Raw genomic sequence first — 21,834 nt, forward strand, 5'->3', positions numbered from 1 at the left:
GGCAAAAAAACTGTGTTGGGAGGCAATAAACAAATCTAGTCATCAATACATAATCATGATTGAAGAACAGAGCCACATAGTGTAGCAAGGACCTGCTCTGAACTACTATGCAGTTATGAAAATAGTAGCTGGGAAACAGAAAGGAAGTAAATACATTCATTTATTCTGACAGTCATAACATCCTTGTATCATCTCGGTGGAAAGTTACAAAAGATGTCTAAAGAAATTTTCCAAAGACAACTAAAGAAACCTCACTCAAGGCTTACAAAGAACAAGGCTCAAGGCCAACTCGTCTTGGAAAGACAAGTCAGCATATTGCACTGTAAGAAATCCATGACAGTCTCTTAACATCATCACGTAATAGGTTCCTGAGAAACCAAATCTTATCAGTCTCTGGCATTATGCAAATTTCTGTCATAATCTCAATCTGTGGGCTTCGAGTCCTAATCAAACTGCCTTCAGATTCACAGTTGGCGAGCCTCCTATTGAAATCGTTTTCCTACCCTCCATTTACTTGTCCAAGGAAGTTTTGGGGCTTGGCATGGCATCAGAAAGTCTCAATTTCATGTGAACATGGTGATTTATAAACAAATCCAAGGTCACCACGATATATCTGACATAATAAATCATAACTAATACCTTTCTGCCCAAGTCTAAACACCAGAAGGCCATAACAATCCATAAACCCAGGTGAATAGAACAAAAAATGTATGGAAATAAGAATTATTCAAAAGTTGAGGTGCAACGCTTTAAAATATTTATTAAAAATAGGAATGGTGTTGTAGATAGCACAATCTCAAGGATATTCATCCATGTAAATATATGAATATGTGCATGATATATCTGTAGGTGTATGTATTCTCCCAAGCACAACAGCACAAACAGTAATAACAGCAGCCCATTCAGAAAGTGGTCCAAGGTATTTTCAGTGGAGACGGAGTACTATTAAATTCTTTTTGGAAAGCTTTTCAAAACCTCATCTAGAAAGCTGTGTGAAATTCTGATTCAAGAATGATTAACTGATATTGGAATAGAAAAGAAAAAGCCCTCACATTTTAGAAGAGATGCTAAGGTGATATAGGACACAAAGACTAGAAGAGAAGGCTTCTAATCTATGGGTGTTAACAAAACAGGATCATCCTGAGTGAAACCAATAAGTAAAAAAACCAAACCAAAACAAAATAAAAACCACAAACAAACAAACCCTAACAGATAAGAAACACTAATTTAAAGAACTGTATTCTACAAGAGGTGTATAACCTAGCAACAAATATTTAAGCTGTAACGTTTCCAACCATTATAGTCACCAAATTCTACCATAGCATCCACTCATATTCGAGCAGTAAGAAAGCATATCTCCACTGAAGATGTAAGTGGAGGCTGTCATGTTTGTAATAGCAGTGAACTAGTAAGTAAAGAGGTTCATTCCAGGCTTTTTGTTCCCAGGAGGTGTCAAGGAACAATACGCCCCAGTAACCTCCTAGTTCTCTTTCAATGACCTCCCCTTCACAGTTGCAAACTGTTTCTGCTCCACAGCATTTTTAAATAGATCTTTCCAGGCCTGGAAGCAACTGTTTTAGGAGGGAAAAAAATAAAAATAAAAATAAATATAATTGGAGGGCATGTCTAAGAATAGATATTTTTCTTTTGAGGTGGAAGATAACCCAACATGTTAAGAAATAAAGGCTATTGAAGTGAAAATTAGTGAGTAAAACTTTTCTTCCTACTTCTTTTGCTTAGAAGTTTTAATTTTGTTGTTGGAAAGGAAATTAAAAGAAAATCTGCACACAAAGGATTAGCTCCTCTGCAGGGCTTTGGTCTGTGAAGGGCACCCAGGTAACACCTGTCCATAGGGAGCCTGATTCTAGATTGGCTTTGCTTTTTTTTTTTTTTTTTTTCTTCCCCGTAAACAAGAGCATCTGCCTTTTAAATGAGATATGTTGTGATATTTGCTAATCCTTTTCTTCTGTTAGCACACAATTATGTTGGCCTACAAAGAGCATGCCATAAAACTCTTAGATGTGCACTGAAATAATATTTTAACTGGTTTCCCCCTGCATGAAGTTTACCGAACAATGTTCCAGTAACACCATCAAATCTGTTAATTTACCTTTTGAGGAAAAGAAGAGAATCTGAGGAACCACACTGAAAGGATTACACCAGTGATGAAAATTGCCTTAGTATTAAATGCACAGCAAAACGGTATAATTTGATCTTATAAATACAGTAGAGGCTTTATAATTATCATCAAAGGAAAAGAAAAAGTTTTAAAAGAATTGGTACTTGGATTTTGCTGTCATGCAAAAGTTTGTGCAGAAGGGACATATTCTCCCCCAGCTTAATCTTTTTTGGTTTTATAGTTATAATTTTCTTAGCATAGTGGAAATTTTATTGCGGATGCCTGGCCTGTCTCTTAACTCATGCTAATTATATTCATAATTAAATGTTAAACCAGAATTGACTAGGCCAACTGGCTTGCACAGGTGTTTGTGATATGAATGGTTTAATGCTTACACAATAAATTATTGGATACAAATCTGCAGTAATCTGCTCAGTGAGAACCTTTTTCAAGAACTTTGCTGTACATGGTAGGTCCAGCACAATGCTTTGAAGCCAGGACTTGTAAATAGCACTTACTAGATAGCATTATGTCAAAACTAGGACTTCTTGATTGCACAAGCACTAACAAGGGTAAACATTTTGGGTTTTTTCTGGGCTCTTACCTGCCATGGGACAAAGGGGCTCAGAGTATTAATGTTTATGGGAAGCTGGAGGAGTCATTGGGTGCTTGGTGGAAAGGTCATCTGTGAAACAGTGTATCTCACTTCAATTTGCAAAAAAGTTGTGTATATTTGTAACTGATTGCCAGATTAATCTCTGAGGCTCCAGTAACTCCCTGTTAGCTTTACACTGACTGCGGGTTAACGGGGTGGAATCAACAACTTGCAAATGGAAATAGACCTGGGTTTCAGTTTGCTTCTCTTCTACTATCTTTTTGGGCATGAAAAACACTGTATTTGTGCAATTTAAATTTCATCTGTGGTTAAGGATAAGCTTTTTGTAGGGGAAAGAGAGGGCAGCAGCAAGAAATAAGACAACCTGAGAGTTCATATGTGGGTTAATGTAAGAGAAACTCAGAGAAAACTGAGCAGGAGAGAACGGTGAAAGAGAAACTGAGAAATCTAAGCAACAACACTGGGCAGAAAAAAGGAGGAAAAAAGAGAAAAGAAGCTCTTTAGTGGCTGTGACAAGATCCCTGTAACCTGGAGTGTTTGCGGGAGGCAGGGGGAGAGGAACTTCTCATGAAGGTTATCTGGAGCTCTTGACAAAGTGAGAATTGACACTCTGGGTTCGAGGGGAAAAATGTTTCATCAGGCTTCTGAGTGAAGTTTCCACTCAGGGAAAGTAATAACAGGAGGAGAAGCAGCCTATAATGCCCCAGTTACACAATTTCAGAGGTGCAAAAATGGAGGAGATGGGGGGGGGAGGAAGTGGGAAGAGAAGACCAGGAAGGGAGGGAAAGGGAGAACCGTCAAGAACAAGAGAAGGGGACGCTGAAAGTTGTCACCTGCAGCACTGTGCTGTCTTCCTCTCTCCATGCACCTTCTTACTGTCTAAAAATCATTACTTTGCCCAAATAAGAGTGACACCACGCATCTCTGAACCAGCAAAAATAGCATGATAATGTCTGGGTGAAAAAAGATGACAACTGAGTTGTTCTCTGGTCCTTGTCACGTAGATATTTAAAGACCTGCAGTAGTACACTTGTTGAATACTAGTATACAGCTGTAATATTTATAGTCAGCACTAAGTTTATGGAGTACATTTCATGTTGGCCTTCAACAAAAAAAAGGAGGGCTGCTACCTCCCTCAGGGCTCTCCAGTACCAGTGTGCTCTGACCACACTGCGCGAGAGCTCCTGACATCAGGCTTTTTGTCTGGAAATTTCTCTGCCAGATCGTGCAACTTGATAGGTCTTCACAACTTCATAGGTCTTCAGTTTCTGGCAGGTAAAACCAGACATCGAACATGCCTTCCTATGGGCTATTGCAGTTTTATAACTGCAATAATTCTTTTATAACCATGAAAAGTGTACAGAGCACCGTGGCATCAGGGAAGATGCAACTTCAGGCAAGACTGCTGATAATAAGACATTAAATGAGCTAGAAGAAACTGCCTAACTTTAGCCTTCACACTTAGGACTATGACAAACCTTTGGAAGGAATCTGGTACAAGTACAATTAAGTAATACAGACCTGTTTTATCTGTACCTTTACCACCTGAGAGAAGTAATTGGTCAGAAAAGAGTTAGAAGAATTTTTTTTTTTTTAATTTGTTTTTTTTTAAATGTTCTAGAAATTGTCTGAAACTGGCATGGAAAAAGAAACAAGAAATTAAATGTTCTAAAAATTCCACAAAGCAAGCTGGCACAGAATCGAGTCATGAATGGTTCAAACAAATACCCTCATGGTTTACCATAATAGCACACATATGGGGTTGGAAAAGAAAAATGCCGTGTCGCTAAAGGGCGTGATAAAACACAGTAATATGACTAGAATAATAATAATAATAGCACTATCTGCAGAATACTCACTGAATTTCACAGAATTTGAGAGAAAATTTAAGTCACGGTTTCAAATCAGGCACAGGTTTGCCAGGGCGGCAGTCTAAGGTCCCCTTCCCAGAAGGCACCGCCTGGCAGCATCGCTTGCCACAGGCCTGGCTTCCCAGTATCCCCGTCCTGAGTGGCTCTATCCGCCATGGGAAGTGCGATTGCAGGCTGCAATACTTTGGAAAAGTAATGACGCCTAAATGTGAGGGTAGGTTTGTGTTCTTACCAAGGCTGGGCCAGAGTTCAAAATTAATAGGATTTATAATGTCTCTTGAGGGACGCAAATTGTGAAAAAGTAGGGCTGGAAAACTGGGTAATGTGGCTGCAGAAAAGCATCTTTAGCGGCTGTACTACAGCGGCTGTACTACAGCAGCTGTACCAGATAACGGCTAAAAAGGGGAATCAAGTAAAGTAAGAAATAGTGTGGGAAGGGAAGCAATGAGCACTGCTGCACAGCCTCCTCCGAAACGGGTGGCAGGGAGTCTGCAGCCCTGAGGCCACCTATTGCGCAAGAAACTCCTTGAACAAAACTTTCACTTTTAAGGATGCTTCCTGGGATGCAGAAATATTTCTGCAGTCTGCTGCCTTCTGCTTGTAGAACAGGTACTGGATTTGAAATGCCCACCACTTTAAAATAACATGCAATTTGTCTTGCTCCCTGGTAGAGTCAGACTGCTCCCTTTGACTCCCTTCTATATAAAATTCATTAGCCTGTTAACCCGTTTGGCTACTGTTACATTTTGGCCAAAGCACTAATGCTTTAATTGCCTGGGAAGGTAGTACATCACACAGATAATCTTGCTAAGATCAGGAGCACAATCTAATTCACCGACAGCTCATGGTCTGACTCATTCACTTTTAAACACTTTTGAGTGATAGTGTTGCACTTGGGAAAAAAAAAATGCAAGCCAAGCACAAAAGCTCTTTGCTTAGGTTTGCTTAGACGGTTAGAAAATCAAGCTGTGTATTAATCACTCATACAAAATGCAAGATCTGAAGCAACCAGAAAGGCAGGGCTCTCAAAGTTTTTAGAGACCTAAAATGTGACTGGGAGCTGGAGATCTGCCGAAGCCCATGTGAAGTACCTGGTGTTTGTAACTCATGCCCAGGAGAGCCGTGGCAAACATGGGAAGCGTTTTCCAAGCTGGTGCTGCTACAGTGTCACATAAAGGGCGATAGCTGCACATGGAGGGAAAGCATGAGGTGGGCAGCCACCGGGACTGAAACCCAACCCAAGCGGCACGGTGTGTGTTCTCCCCATGCTCCTACAGGTGACACAGAGCACAGAGGGACAAGGAGGAAATTGCCCTGGTACCTACATGGAGTGCCTACTCGTAAGGGGTGCAAATAAAGTTAGTGTGCAGGCTGCAACAACTTTTTTTTCCTCTTCTTTTATTATTTTTCCTCTTCCCCCCCCCCCCCCCTTTCCTCCCTTTTCCTTTTTTCTTTGCCCTTTTTTCTTTTCCCTCTTTTTTTTTCTTTTCCCTCTTTTTTTCTTTTCCCTCTTTTTTTCTTTTCCCTCTTTTTTCTTTTCCCTCTTTTTTTCTTTTCCCTCTTTTTTCTTTTCCCTCTTTGTTCTTTTCCCTCTTTTTTCTTTTCCCTCTTTGTTCTTTTCCCTCTTTTTTTCTTTTCCCTTTTTTTCTTTTCCCTCTTTTTTTTCCCTCTTTTTTTTCTTTTCCCTCTTTTTTTTTTCCTTCTTTTTTTTTTTTTCTTTTCCCTCTTTTTTTTTTTTTCTTTTCCTTTTGAAACAAAAGCAAAATGGGGGAAGCAGGAAAGGTTGCCTGGCAGGCATGTTTACATACACTTCTGCAGCTCCAGCCCTGGGCTATCAAGTGCCACTTCTAGAATGGCCTTTTCCTTGGCTCGCATTTGATTTGCATCTGTATGTTCACATGCAGCCAGAACCAACCTACTCGCTCTGTAGCTGAGGTTGTTGCTTGTTTTTCTTTACACCATAGATCAGGGCACCTGAGGAGACTACATTCCTGCTTAAATGTGTTAACATTTAACAAAAAAATAGCCCACTTGGTGGATATAAATCCTCCACAGAGAGGCATCAAAACCGTGACAAGAGCAACCACTTTAGGAGATGTTAGTACAATTTGATCCAAGATCTCTGTTTTTGCTTTGAAGCAGTAGCTGTCCTTTAGTTCAGATGGTATTTGCGAATCACTGCCTCAAAAAAGGGGTCTTTTGGCACATGCTTTAGGCTGATGACAGGCAAAATGAAGTAGATTCTGTCTCCGAAATCTCCAAAAATAATCTTAGGTTTGACATAACACACCATGTCATGAAGTGATATAAGCCACATAAGCACAAAGCAGGCTTTAAATTTAAAGAAGAATAATCCTATTTTCAGATAGGATACTTTCCATCAATTTGGATAACAAATATCTGATGCAGAGTAGAAGCAGTGGGCTGCTAAGGCTGAGACCCCTTAAAACCTGTGGTTCCTGGTAGTGGCTGTGGTAGCCTGCTTCCTACCTCTGCTATCTGATAGTTACTCAGACTATCCACACACACAAATCTGCCATGCACACATACCCTGAAGATTTCTATCTGGAAATAAAGACCTGGGTTTTTTTACTGTCTTTAACCCCTCAGCACCAGTGATCTAGAGTTCCTGATGCTAAAGAGTGATGCAAAATGCATTAATGCTTAGCGCTGGGAAATCCCAACTCCTGGTGCCAAGAGGTTCATAAATATAGTAATGAAACCTCTTGACTCAAAGCAAGCACTATTTAACAGAGCAAGCATGAACAGCCTTTAGGAGATTTTGCAGCTGGATTTGTTCCACTGTGTCAGGGCTGAACCTCCATGATAGTAGTTTTAAAAACTGTGCATGGTTAAAAAAAATAGAGAGTTTAAGGAAGCCAGGCAGCCAAAAATTAAATAAAATAAATAATTCTGTGGAAAGGAAAAGTAAATAGACTGCTATAGCACATATCAGAAAAACAGGCATCAAGAATCCCCAAGTATGAATTCAGTGACAGATGTCAAGGTCTTTGGGAAGTGTCCACCCAGCTTTATTTTGCACATGTTCCTGAACAACTAAAACGAGTACTTTGTGTGATAATTTACTAGCAAATCAGTATCAATAAATCAGAATCATGTAAGCAGTCATGTTTATTATATCCTTGTTGCTTAATATTCATGATAGTAATTTATTTTTATAGTACAGTTTCACTGTTATCTCCTCCATTGCTGTAACTTTGAGTGAAGCAAGCTGCAAAAGTAGAAGGTCAGGTAACCCTTTGAAGGCTGTAAAAGTTCATCCGCTTGGAATTTGCCTGGCTAGTTGTTTTTTTTTTTGTTTGGTTTGGTTTGGTTTGTTTTTTAAATGCTTTAGTGGCTCCTTAAAATATTTATACTGTAATTCCTCACCTAGCATTATTTATTTAACAAATATCACTGCAAAATGAAAGTTGCAAAGCAGTATACAGATACCAACCCTACAAACGAAGAATCCAAAATTTCTAAAACTGCCCAATTGAAAATGGTCAGGAAATCTGGTGTTAAGGTCTGTATTTTAACAGAAATTCATACTTCTCTTTTAAAAATAAAACTAAGGAACATACTTATCTAAAGTTCTTAATGTTTTGCAATGGCAAGAATGAATTGAAAATTAAGTTGGTTTGGGTTGGGTTTTTTTAGCGTTAAAAACAGAAAGAAATTTGATCCTTGATCCATCGAGGTGTCTTGCTGTGCTTTCTCAGTTTAAATGAAAGCAAAGGAAATTCCCACTTCAGGCCACTTTTCACTTCAAGAGAAAAACAAAGGAGTTACAATCTAAGTAGAAGTCAGGACCAAACGTGTAGGACTTGTTAACCAGGTTGCAAATGATAGAAACAGGAGTTTTTATCTGTGGGACATGCAGAGTACAAACAACTACAACTCCTTGGGAAACGCCTCATTGCTGACTTAGTGAGTCCTTAGTAACTTACCATCTAGTCTTTAATAGTGCGTCCTAACAACGTTCAGCAGATTTAACTGAGTAATGCCTGCTTCTTCTTTTCATGTCCTTTTTGGTAGAAAACTGGATTTTAGCTGTGCGAGTTGAGATACAAGGGGCCATACCTTTCTTTCAGTGCAGTCATAAAACATAATTAGGTTTAATGAGAAACAGTGCAAATTCAAAGATGATATAGATGTCAAGACCTTCTGCATTGCTTATAAATCAGAAATCAGCAGAAGAATTCTGGATTTTCTTTGGATTGTTTTCTTTAATATTTTTCTGTGCTGCTGAGCTGCTTTATCGTTTCACCTCGGGCTGAGTTCATGTAGTGGGAGAAGTATTCAACGTGTAAAACTCTTCTGGTTAAAGACAGTCTAACCACACAGCCTTATCCGTATGTCCCCTTGTCTTTCATTTAAGGATGAGCTTTTGATGAAGCTGTATTGGTTACTGCACATAATCAATTGTTTCTCATCTAGGGACATATTTTTCATTAGACAGGAGGTGGAGGCCACACAAAAATATATTGCTGATCAGATGAATGAAGTATAAACCTACCTCGTCACAAAGATAACACCTAAAAATGCTTCAGGTTTATTTATGGCTAACAAAAAATATGACTAGGCTTCAAGAAATGACAAAGATAAGCAGACATAAAAGACATTTTTATTCTAAGTGTAAACTATCATTAAATGTATTTAGATTTACACCCTATAATTATTATGATTGTAGCAATTAATCAATCAACTGATTAACATGTAGGGTCAGCAGGACACAGTGATCTTATCTTGAAGCTTGAATTAATTAATTATTCCTTACTCTACATTATTATTTTCTACTTGTGTATGTTTTCTCAGTGTCCCTATTGACAAAATATATCTTCTTTTTTTTTGTTTTCTGGTATGTAGTGAGTCAAGCACAGCAAGTTACTGATGTACATTTACTAATTTGCTGTAAGAATTTCAAATTAATTAAAAGATTTTTAAAGCATTGGATAATTTTTAACTACTTGTTATGTTCTAATTAGCCAGGTTCAATTAAATTGTTTTCAACGTAGCAACTTAAGAGCTCTCATCTCTTCAAGTGGAGTCAAATTCAGCGGGTGTATATTGTTGCAATGATATAATTCCATGTTCATTATACCACAAGCTAGCGAAGTCTTTCCAAGCAGTTTATTTGTTTACTGTCTGTGGCAGCGTGAGGATTTTCCAGTTCCACAGGCAATCTTGCTGTCAGGAGGTCTTCCTGAAATTCAGCTACATTTGAATTTGCTTTATGGAAAAGCATTACTTCTGATACCCTCTTCATCGTGCTGAACATCTCCTCTGTCTCCTTGCAGTAGGATTTTGGCCACACTGAAGCCAGTAACAGAACTCTGGCTGACTCTGGAGGAGACACCATCTCATCCTTTGTGGTGGCTTCCTTCACGTGTTGATAGCTCCTTGCCATTCATCTGGCAGCCTCAGTCATGATTTAACCAAGGTCCTTTTTATCCCTCCATATACATCATTGCTTCTAACACCATATTCAAGGGGGGGTGTGTGTGTGTGTATTATCATTTAGTCTTAGATTTTTGGGGGTTATGTGAGTATCCTGACCATTTTCAGTGTCTTTCTTATAACAATCGGCTCCAGAATTGAACAGGACCCATCAGTCAAAGAGAGGTGACCCTGCTTCCCTCACCACTGTGAACAGGGATGCCACTGTAAATATCATGTCAGATTTTACTGCCCTGCATGCTCTACTGCACCACCATTTTGTCTGGTCTCCTCCAGGTTGTCAGTTGCATGTTTGTTTGACGTTCTTGGTTCTTAGAACTTGGGTTAGGGATATTTTTTTTTCTATCTTATATTTTCTTATCTTTCTCTTTTATTCTGTAGTTGCTAGTCTAAAGCAAGCCGAGTAAGCCCTGGTGGCATTGAAGACAGACATAAGTGTTCTGTCAGATAGCATCTAATTCAGTGGCTTGTCCCAAAAATCATTCAGGTGGTCTGTGCCTGTAAACCCACATCTCTGTTCCATTGTCACCTACCCATCTGCATTTTGCTTGTCCTTTGACGAATAAGAATATCCTCTTCTGTGCATCTGCCTCTCCTCACCTGCAGCCCTGGGGACCGTGAGACGTCCAGCAATGCTGTGGGCACAGTGTGCTGGGGCTTTTTTGCCCACTATAGCCAGGTTGCCACCATGGCTGCAGAAACATACAGACCTCTCCTTGTCCTGTGTCATAACCACCAGACCCAAACATGTCTTAGATGCCCTAAACCATCTTTTCCTGTCACTTTTGTTTTCTCATTACTCAGGGATGAAACACTCCCCCACCCTGTAACCCTCCTTGGTTCCCATGTTGGCACTTCCATTGCGATAGTCCAAAAGAACGTCAAGTCTAGGTTTAGAAGCAATGCTGTAGCCCTCCAGACACCCCCACAGTCAGGCAGGAGAGGGGGCAGGGGCCTCTTTTTATACCTCCCAAGAAATAGCAGTTGCCTTTGGGAAAGCCTTCCCAGAGCGCTTGTCTCACCTCTCCTGTCCTGCTGGGCCCGTCCGCTTCCTCTGCCTCCTGCCATGCGCCCCATGCAAACACACAATGTGGTTCTCTTCTCCATGTCTGCTGTTCTTCCCCTTTTTTTCCAAATTTAACATCTTACCACAGTGAAGCCATGTCCTGGTTGGGGCTGTTGGGCTCTCCTATTATCAATACAATCAAAAATAAAAGGGATCCTAAAAATTCAGCTGCTGGCACTGTCAATGAGCTCTCGGAGAAGTTCGTATCCCAGCCCCTGTTTTGTTTTGTTTTTTTAAATGCTAGTGTAGGAGATAGCAATAATAGTAGTAGGTTTGGCGGCCCTAAATAGAAAGGGTAGGAAAAGCAGTTATCATCAGGCTTTTGCTTTGAAATGTAAACTTAGCAAAGACTTCCCTGCTGAAGTATACATATGGAACTACAAAATGCCACTTTTTATCCATTTGTTTTCCTGACCATAACCACGTTTTCACACTGTCAGCATTTTCATTAGAAGCTCTTTTTGTCAGAGGTTTATAACGAGAATGTAAAGATTTGCTATGGGCTAAATCTCAATCCAAGAGCAAATGTTTATACCAATTCTGAAAACAATCAGCTTGCCCATTTGTAGTTATGCATGTGTTCATCATCTGTTACTGCTTGTCCAATGCTCTGCAACTTCTGGAAGGAAAAAGAGACATCTGGAGGAAAAAAAAAATGCTATCCTGCAGATAGCATACTGTATGTTCTCCTGAGTTATTGAATAAGGTACTACATAAATGCAGGCTTTTCAGTTGATACAAATATTTTTTTGCTTAAGCTTGTCAAATATACTGTGGATAATATTTTAATGGATGGTTTAGACCGTTCTCTTTTTGTGCGTTACTTACATGGAAGTTGCGTTAAAAATTCAGTGGAAATTATTCACCTAATGAACTGAGCTACTTTTATGATGCCAGGCACGATGAATTCTTTGAAAATGTTTCAGCTTATCTTCTGGACCTGAGGGTTAACAGGGTTTTCCTGTCTGTCATTTCCACTGTGTATCAGTCATTAAGTCCTACAATGTTCTGAGGATGAGTTAAATGTAAGGGAGGATTTACAGTCTTTATCCTTCTCTGCCTCTCTTGGTTCGAACAAAAAGGTACATCATTTGGGCACGTATTGTGACATAAAGATAAATTTGCACACAAAATAAAGAGTTAGGACTAGGCTTACAAAATTATTTGTGTCTGTAAGTCTTACCTGTCCCCAACATGCTTCAATATAAAGTTTATCTGGATAAACTTCAGAAATACATAAAGATAAGCCAGGTGCTAATCCTAAAGCTGCCTCAATCTCAACACAGAAAGTGCTAGAGGTTGGTTGTCAAGCACATCAGAAAGCTTTGTAATGCTTAGTATTTACATGCAATAGTCAGTGTTATAAATTACTTACTTTAAATAGTATAAAGTGATACTTTTAACTCAAACCCCTTTTACCACTAGTTTATACATTGAAGCCACAGTGACTGAGGGCTTTCCTTGCTGGAAAGCAACGGGTGGGTTGGGTTTCAGTGCTACATGTCATGTAGAAAAGGACGTGACTGCCGAAGCTGAGGAGAGTGGTAGAGGCTGGGAAGGAAGCCTGGAGAGAAACGTTTACATCTCCAGCAAAATCTGGGAGAGCGTTTTCTTCGTGGTTCCTCCGCTGTTCACACAGCTGTGTGGCCATGGGTCAGCCCAGGCTGCTGGCTGCACTCATGCTGAAGCTGCTGAACCTCTCTCAGTGCATTGCCTAGAGTCTCTGAGAATTGCATGGAGGGTTGAGGCCCCATCACAGTTGCCAGGAACACAAAATTTAAACACTGTAACAGCCACTGTGTAGTAAAGAGTGTATAACCTGGGTCTTTTTTTCCTTTTTTTCCTTTTTTTCCTTTTTTCCCTTTTTTTTTTCCTTTTTTCCTTTTTTTCCTTTTTTTCCAAGCTTGGTATTTTCGACCAAAAACCAATTAAAATCCTTTGGAAGCTTACACCTACCCCAGGCTTCCTCAAACAGAGAACCCTGCTGCAAAGCCAGGATGCAAGTGCATTTTCCCACGGCTGCCCACCAGCGCCGTTTCCCACTTCTGCAGGAGCCACCGTACCTCCCTGCAGCCCCGCTGTGCCGCAGAGCCCAGCTGTGCCAGCAGCCCCCACCCCTGTGCCGGCCAGCCCAGCTGTGGCTGCCAGCATTGGCCATGCCTCGAAGTTTACCCAGTAAACCTTAGGAAAAAAAAAATAGTTATTATTATAATAGTACGCAGCCCTCATTACAGTTTCTTGGTAGACTGCAGCAAAAATTGAGTCGCCCCATCCTAGATACAGGTCCATCTCTGGCCACGGCCGGGTGTCGCACCGCAGTGGCTCCATCCATTTCTAAAGTGCTATGGTTAAAGCAGTTTGGAAAGTGTGTATAGACCAGCCTGTAAAGCCATTAGGGAATTTACTTTTTTTCCTTTGGCAAATAATTCATGAATGGTTAGAACTCTTTGACAAATCGTTGTGCAAACAATGAAAAGAGTTTTTCAGGATGGTCATGAGCACACATCTGGTAGAAATGTTCTCAGGAATACTTCCTCAAGCTGGTATGCACTGCCCTTTTGTCTTTGGGAGATTCTGAGTGAATAAAAATGCTCACCTGAATATTTGTGAACATACAGACACATCAGCAGATCTTCCTTAGAGGGGGAAAAAATAAAATTAAAAAAAAAAATCACAATATTCTTTCTTTTTTGGCTTTATTCACCCAGCTCTGCTTTCATCCAGGAAGCTTTAAGAACCTAATTAATTATGACCTAATTAGCTAAGCTTTGCAAAATCATTGTGAGCTTGCTAGCATGAGTATAAATATTTCACAGCAAGTAAACTGAGGCACACGGATGAGCTCCTGTGACTCAGAGCAGGCAGTGACAGCAGCAGCCCTCTCTTTTCCACCCCCCTGCTCTACAACCTTTGCTATACTTTCCTGCTCTTTCCAAGCTTCCCATCTATCCAGTAAGGGTTAAAACAAGATTTAAAGTCTTATATCAAATCTGTGCAAATATGTGTTCTGCATAAATCTAGGCCACAAAATTAATATACTTGTATACATCTCCCCCACCCGCTATGTTGCTGACACATCTAGCTTGCGGCCCAGGATGTTTTAGGGAGGAAAGGGCCATCTCTGTCTTTGGGGCACTACTTCAAGTGGAGTTACAGGCTCCCTGGTGCACTCAGGCTTCTCCACTGAACACGGAAAGCAGCTTGAGGTACTTAGGAACTTTTCTTCAAAAATGCAAAACTGCTGGGTTTTGGTAGGGGAAGGAGGAGTGGTAGTTTATGTTAGGTTTGTTTTTTATATATATATGAGGAATTAAGTTGCATATTTAGTGAACAAATAAGTTTCCCTTTGTAGTCTTTTATTCTTGTCAGCTATTATGATATATATGTATGTGTGTACATAACAGTTATAAATTTTCCATTTAAAAAAAAAAAACAACAAAAACAAACCGAAACAAAGAACATTCAGATAAGGTTAAAACCATCTCAAACCTCCAACTAGTGTAGGAGTGATTGTTGGGACTGTGACCTGGGAGAGGCTGCTCTTTTCTACTTTGTGACCGTAGACTCCTTTACCCCAGCTGTGTGCCTGTAATATATTTTCCTACATCAGGAGGTAAAGGAGGTGGTCACTGGAGAAATAATGTAGGAACGTTTTGTCCAGAAGCTTAGTGGCTTTAGTGTGAGCTATATCGTGTGATGGGAGGTTGTGCAGCATGTCCGGTGTGAGTCCTGGTGCACCAGACTGCCTCTTCTACTGGGGCAATCAAGTGTGTTTTCCAGGAGGTTGGTTATATATCCTTGAGAAGAATGTTGGCCTTTTTAATTCTTTAATTCATTCACTATACTAGATTTATTTTATATTTGTTTTCGTTGTTTGGCCATAGATGCCCAATATAGCGTGCAATTTTTAATTTCCTGGAATTCCCTTTTTCAAATAATTAAAAAAAGAGCAGTGTATTTGCCTTTTTCATGGCTTTTATTAACCCTTTGCTGGATGTTTGTGCCCAGTTAGGCCTTGGGTGTTGTGGCACATCTATCGTGTGAGTTTATGGACAAAAAGCTGAGGTCTAGCTGAGATGGCTCCAAGTCATAACTTCAGAAGAATCAGTGTGGCAGCTTTAAGTCACCAAAGGACTCCTCTACACATAGGGATTCTCCTGTGGCTTTAAGGTCATTTGTTACTTGTAGAGCCATGTAGTTTGACTTCTGGGAACAGGCAAAAGATCAGAAAATCTATGTATGTGTCCTATTTCTTGATCAGTTTGTGCACTGTGAGCTATGTTCCTTGTCATAAATAATAATGCATCCACTTGCTTATAAAATGCTGTTCATTATATACCACTTTTCTTTGTAAATACAGTTACTGTACTGGTGATGTATTTGCAATGGAAACAGCAAGGTCAGCTGTATCACGTACAGAAATAATATGTCAAACTCACCTGACTAAATCCTTTTTTGTTATTGCTGATGGTGGTGCAATAATTAGACATAATTAGGGAACCATGTAGCAGCATAGAGGTGGAAATAAGAGGCTGTGTCAGAAGGAAAGATTGTTATGAAGAATAATTTATCAATAGAAATACAAATAATAATTCTTATTCAAGTACTGTTGGGACTGGAGTTCTGGAAGTATAGGCAGAGTTAGATTTCAATAATATCAAAGTTAGATAACACAAATCAGCTTTCTTTTTCAGAATAGACTTGCTTAGGCATATAGGTAGTCTCATATTTTCTGCAACAGCCTGATCTTAAGCTCTAAAATAAGTTAACTAGAAACTGAAACACTTAAAGAAATACCATGGAAGTTACATGTATTCTGTGATTTTTATTTTTATTTTTAATGTATAAAAAATAACACCAGCATTGTAATAGGATAGGTAGCAGGGTTGGAATATGCTTCCTATTTTTAAGTTGTCTGTTTAGCTTTCACGTTCAGTACATCAGAAGTTACCAAAATTACCCTGTGAAGTCTGCCATGCCATGGCATGACTGGGTCAGCACCCACATTCCAGTACACCAGAGCCAGTAACCCAGTCTTCTCGTCAGTAGAGCAATACTGTCTTCCACCAGACAGAGACCTCAGTGTTTGTCTTCTCCACACGCTGGGCCTTCCCACATAGAGGCAATGCATCATACATTTATTTGATGACTTTGGGTTTTGCTGGTGACTCACACTGACTGTATGATGGCGCTTTTGCAGGCAGCAGAATTATTTTTATCATTTTGTGTAGTAACTCCCGTGTCCAGTAAAATGCAAAAAGGATGAGATTCTTCACTTTACCCATATGGCAGATAATAGATTTATTGCTACTGAATATTTTTTTTAAAAAAACTTTGATCATGAGACGTATTTGAGGGAAAGAAAAAGACTGACAAGCAAAGAGGAAAATGAGACAAAGATATGCGCAACGGGAATAGGGAGGATTAGGGAGAGATTTGTGCAAAAACAACCAAGAAATTTGGGGCAAATAGGTGATTTGCCCACTTCAGCATTTTGAGACTTGCATGACAGCTGCGTACATGAATCACAGGTGTATTTTTGCAGGGCTCTTTGCTAAACAACACAGGCAGGTCTGAAAGAGTCCCTCTCACAGAGGACAGTGTCCAGCCCCGTGAAGTCTAGGAGCTGATTTATTACCACTTGTCACCAGGTCTTCACGATGAATGACCATATCAAACTGCATTTCCAATAGACACCACCTTGGACAGGAGATAACTTATAAACACACATCAAAACATTTAGATGGAAACCTCCCCAGCCGTACTGTCAGGCTCCAGGGAGCTGGGGTGGTCCCACAGCTCTCTGTCAGTTGCTGCTCTTCCCATTGATGCTAATCAGTTAATTTCCATGTGAGTAGGAGATCTTTGGGTCACCAGTCCCTCTGATCAACAGGGAGCCTTTATAAATATCAATAGGGAGCTTTATATATTTATATATACATGGGGTCCACTCTACTCTTAAATCTCCGCTGCATACATCCACAAGTTTGAGATTGGTGGATGCCACGTTGCAGAAACAGTATTTTCTCTTTGTTTTGCTCCCTCTGTCATGCCTTAATCTGCTTACAGTAGCAGGCACTGAACTGAAATGAGAAAGACCTACATAGAGCTTGGGTGCTATTATTCCACTTGTGTGGAAATCAGCGGAGGATGTGGTTTTCCACCTTTTCATACTTTTTCCTATAGCCTAGAGCAAGGACAGCTCAGCTCTGCTTCATGTTCTCTATCCCTTTAGTTCAGTCCTATTTCCAGCTTCCCAACCTATATCCCTTTAAAATGCAAAAAAGAGCAGAAGGAAGCATCACTATTCCAAACAGCCTTAAGTTCCTTTTACTCACTTTAAAAGGAGGCACATAAGGCTCAGCGGCTTCATAACCTCTGTGCATGACTCTAGGTATACCTCCATCCTTATCTTATCACTTGTCATAGATTCATTTTTCTGAAGATCAGGGAGGAAACAGGCAGTTGTATACCCACTTCATCCTTCCTTGTGTCCCTTTTGTATGTCTCTTCCTCACACCCAGCATACAGAGATGATGCCACAGAAACAGAGGCACAGCATAACTGGGATTGCACTTCAGGCATTGTTCTAGGGAGAACAGAACGAGCATTTCCAATGAGGACACAAAACATAGTTCGCTGTGTTCAGTGCACAGTGCAGGTTAGATAACCACCCAGTGATGTGACTTTATTTTTTTTTCTGTTTGTCCTATACACTTGCAGCTTGTAATTGGGGAGGGTTGAAGATGATACACCAAAAAAAGAGGGAGAAAGCCAGGTGCACAAGTTCATGTGCCATCTCGATGAGGGAGCTTAAATTGCAGCCAACTGGGAAATTTAGGTGCACAAACTTAAAACTAATAGTAAACTATCCACATACAATTTTTTGGCAAAGCCAAGACCCCCTCCATTTGTCCAGAGTCGTATAGTGTGTGAATGGCTTTGCACGGGAAATGATTCTGAACTTTGCAAATAGCTTTTATTATAGCTCCTCTGTGACACTGCTAGAAAACAGATTAGATCATAGCTCATTTCTCTTTTATTATTCTGACAGTGATTTCATTTGTTCAGAACTTCCATTTTGCCTTTAATATCTCATATGCGGTCACATTTTGGGAGCTTTAGGATGTGCTGGTTCTGCGTTCAGTGCTACATGTCTCTCACCTTAGCCAACTCATTATGGAGAAGCATCCTCCCTAAATAACAAATATTAACAAACATGTATGAACTTTAGATGATACAATTCCCAGTTTATTTCCTGGGCTGTATCGCTGCCAGGGAAGGATGAAATAAGGAGCCTGCCTCATCCCCAAAATAAGGCATGCTAGTGTGGGAAAGGTCCTTTGTTTTTTACCTATAAGGGGGGAAATATATTAAACCCAGACCACACAAAGAATGGAGCTGAAAGTCCTCAGCTAGAACTGCAAAATTAAAAGCATTTGATAGCCCCCCCGAAAAAAAGCACTTCATCCAGCCATTCTCTTTTGCAATACATTATACGTCTGCCCTTTGAAGTCAACTGCATCAGAGCATTTGTACCACGCAGTTTATGCACTCTCAAAATGAACGCGGTTGGCCCCGACCGAGTCCATTTTAAGACCTGTTTGGTTTTTTTCAGCAATGTAAAGTCACTGTCCCATGGTTCTTTTCCTCCCACTTACATGATGCTGCCAGCATGTCCTGACCTGGGATTAGGTCCTTCCCACTGGTCTCCAAACATTACAGTGACCCTTTTGTACCGTCGGTCATTGGGATTGACTGGAACAGACTTCAGCCTGCTCTAAAGTTATGTTGGGCAACTATCCAGCAGAAAGCTGTTCATTAGAAAAGCCTAAAGGTCATTTTTGCACATATAATATCTTTCTAACCTAGTCTGTGGACAGTAGTTAATGATTTAAGCCTAAAAAACCCAGCTAAAACAGAATGCAGTATAAATAAATACCAATAGCCTGCAACAACAACAACAACAAAAAAAACCCACATTGTGCAGGTCTAGCTAGGATCATTACAGTTAACTAATTTTTGGAAGTAGTAGCAAAGCAAAAAAGCTCTATAATTTTATTTTATACATGTTCAGCTGTGACATTATGATGCTTTTTTTTTTTTTCGTCTTACGTCTGGATCCTTTACCTACAAAAGCCAGCTGAGGGTTTGGTTGTTGTTTTTTTTTTTCTCTTTGGATTGCAAAAAGATTTATTTCTGTGACTGCAGATATTTTAAAATATATTTTAAATGTTTTCTATTATTCTCTCCTTCTGCTCTCCACACATGTTAAAATCCGTTCATAGCAAGGGTCTGCAAAAGGAGCTGGAAATGGCAACGTCCTTTTCCCAGGGTTTGTTTTCTTTGTGAGCCTGCAAGTACATTGCATTTGTGTGTGTGTTTGTGTGTGTGTGTGTGTGTGTGTGTACGTGCACAGGCTTAGTCCTCAGGTGGAACTGTGGTTCCTGTGCTTTCGTTCTCGAAGCTGTTATTCTGGAAGGGAATGGAGGCAGCTGTGTTTACAGCTCAAGTCTTGGCATACATTTACCAGAATCTATTATTCATATCGTTCAGTATCAGGGAGAGATCTCAGGCCACCTGTCTATCTGACAAATTCACCCTTTTGTGAGCTTTCTGTTCATAGCAAATTATGTTCACATTGATGAATTGAGTTTTTATGAGCACTGCTAACTAACATTCTCACAGAAGGCCAGGGGCAATAGACTGCAAGTGTTTCTGGTCCACAAGTAAATGTTAAAAAGAAAAAACTGCCAGTATTTAAAGACAATTTGCCATGGAGGGATAGTTAAAATATTTGGCAAAGCCTTGATATTTATAAATTCAAGAATGTCCATAAATTATTATAAATAGTATGTTTATAACATTAAAAAAAATAATAATTCTGTACTGCCCCCTGTGATTGTGGAGGGCTCTTTAGTATTCTGTGTATTAACAGGTAGCCAGTGGTCAAAGCTTTTAACAAACCCTTACGCAGGCTTAACACAAGGTAGGGACCATTTAGTTCTGCAAGGGGGATCGTCCCTTGAAAATCATGGAGTAAAATCAGTGAGACAAAGCTAAGTAAACACAAAACAATGATTTACCTGCTCATTTCAGCATGGCACCGGTTCATATCCAAGACGAGCCACCAGCCATGGGAGCAGCTGTACCCTGTAGATTGAAAGATCTGCAGTTATAGATCAAAATTTTCCGTAACAAGAGGGTTTTTTTTCCAGATGTGCTGAGACAACATTCCTGATGCACACCTAAATTTCTCATGCCCCTTACCTGACCCTTTGGTAATGGAAGACAGTGCCAGGGACTGACCGCACCCCACCCCTGAGAGCAAAAGCTAGTGAGCTAGATTGCAAGCCTGCAGATATAATCTCTAAATAAATAAATAAGCGCTCAGCGATGCCAGGTAAATATATTTACTAAAATGCGATCCATCTCGTGCCGTTTAATATGCCTTAGAGCACCTGAGACACTGCATAGTGTCCCAGAAGCTCCTCATGTCTTGGCGTGGTTGGAGGATAAGGTGGATACGACAGGGTAACTCTCTGATGTGGTTAGCTGCCAGCATCTAAGTGACTGAATCCCACCACAACTGCCATAAGGATGCTCTTAGGAGCCCACAAAAAGGGGATGGCAATAAATAACACGTCAGTGAGAGACCTGCCACTAACAGACATACCATGAGAGTGAATTTCCAAAGGGGAAAAATAAAACAAAAAGGAAAACAAACAAACAAACAAACAAAAAACAACAACAAACTTTTCAAAGGGAAAAATAGTTTTGAGGGGAAAACAATGCTGAAGAGTCCCTCCTTAAGAGACAGAGGTGAGAACCAGGTTGGACTGAAGAAGCCACCTGGCTGCGAGCACTGGTCCACCTTCCCCTCATCCCGCCGAGATGTGGTGCGGCATCCCTTCGCACCCGCGGCGGCTCTGCCTCTTGCCGCCCCGCTCCTCTAGCTGTGAGCATGGCAGCCCTGCCTGTTGTTTTGATAGGTGTGAATGGAGCGGCTGCCCCTCGCGAGCTATATCTGCCGTTTCCAAATCTGTACCGCCAGAGAAACAGGTTGCGCAGCATGGCCTGTTGATCTGCGCCTGCCTGGCCAGTAGCTTGGACAGAAGGAGCACTGCTGTTACCGTCTTCCAAAGTTTCGAGTTGAGGCAGAGGGTGATAAATGCGGTGGGTTGCTTTCAGTGTTATCAGTCAAACCGCCAGTTTGGGAGACCTTTTCCGTTAGGAGCCTTTGGATTGTAATTTCACATGTGCCAATCAGGTTGTCAGGCGCTTTGGTAGGCCACCATTTTGTCAACTGGAAGCGCGACGTGAGTTTAAGTCTAGCTGAAAGCCTGCTCGAGCAGGCCAGTCCTTAGTGGGAGAACATTGTTCTGCTTTTCCTATGTTAACCCATGCATCCGCTAGGTATCTTCAGCGGTGTCAAACAAATCTCTAGAACTGGTGATTAGTTGCCCAAAGAGCATAATATATGCATTATTAATTATAGAAGGTAAGTTTGGCTAATTGTCATTTCTATACAGTAGCACTGCATGACGATACATTTTAACAATCTATAAATAATTGATAATTTTTTTTCTTTCATCTTCCTTCCTAGTTTGCATAAAACTAATGACTTGGTAAATGTTACTCACTTCAAAATATTCCACTGCTCCTATGAAAATTAAACTAACACTGTAACCTTAGCAAATAA

General features: G+C 40.4%; 1 protein-coding gene and 1 long non-coding RNA gene across 6 annotated transcripts in view; one reads left to right on the forward strand and one right to left on the reverse strand.

Moving 5' to 3' along the window:
• ARHGAP15 (Rho GTPase activating protein 15) overlaps positions 1 to 21,834 on the forward strand; it is a 333,020-nt gene that overhangs the window by 275,332 nt on the left and 35,854 nt on the right. The window lies entirely within an intron of this gene.
• LOC130154339 (uncharacterized) overlaps positions 9,556 to 21,834 on the reverse strand; it is a 138,797-nt gene continuing 126,518 nt past the window's right edge. Inside the window, exons 2-3 of one of the 2 annotated variants that reach the window (XR_008823704.1) lie at positions 20,219 to 20,285; positions 9,556 to 17,721 (exon numbers count right to left, since the gene is read on the reverse strand). This is a non-coding gene — a long non-coding RNA (uncharacterized LOC130154339). Of the gene's footprint in view, positions 20,286 to 21,834 lie in introns of both variants that reach the window. The other variant, XR_008823703.1, reaches the window with a different exon arrangement.

The sequence above is a fragment of the Falco biarmicus genome, chromosome 8 (genome assembly GCF_023638135.1).
Source record: "Falco biarmicus isolate bFalBia1 chromosome 8, bFalBia1.pri, whole genome shotgun sequence".
NCBI lineage: Eukaryota > Metazoa > Chordata > Aves > Falconiformes > Falconidae > Falco > Falco biarmicus.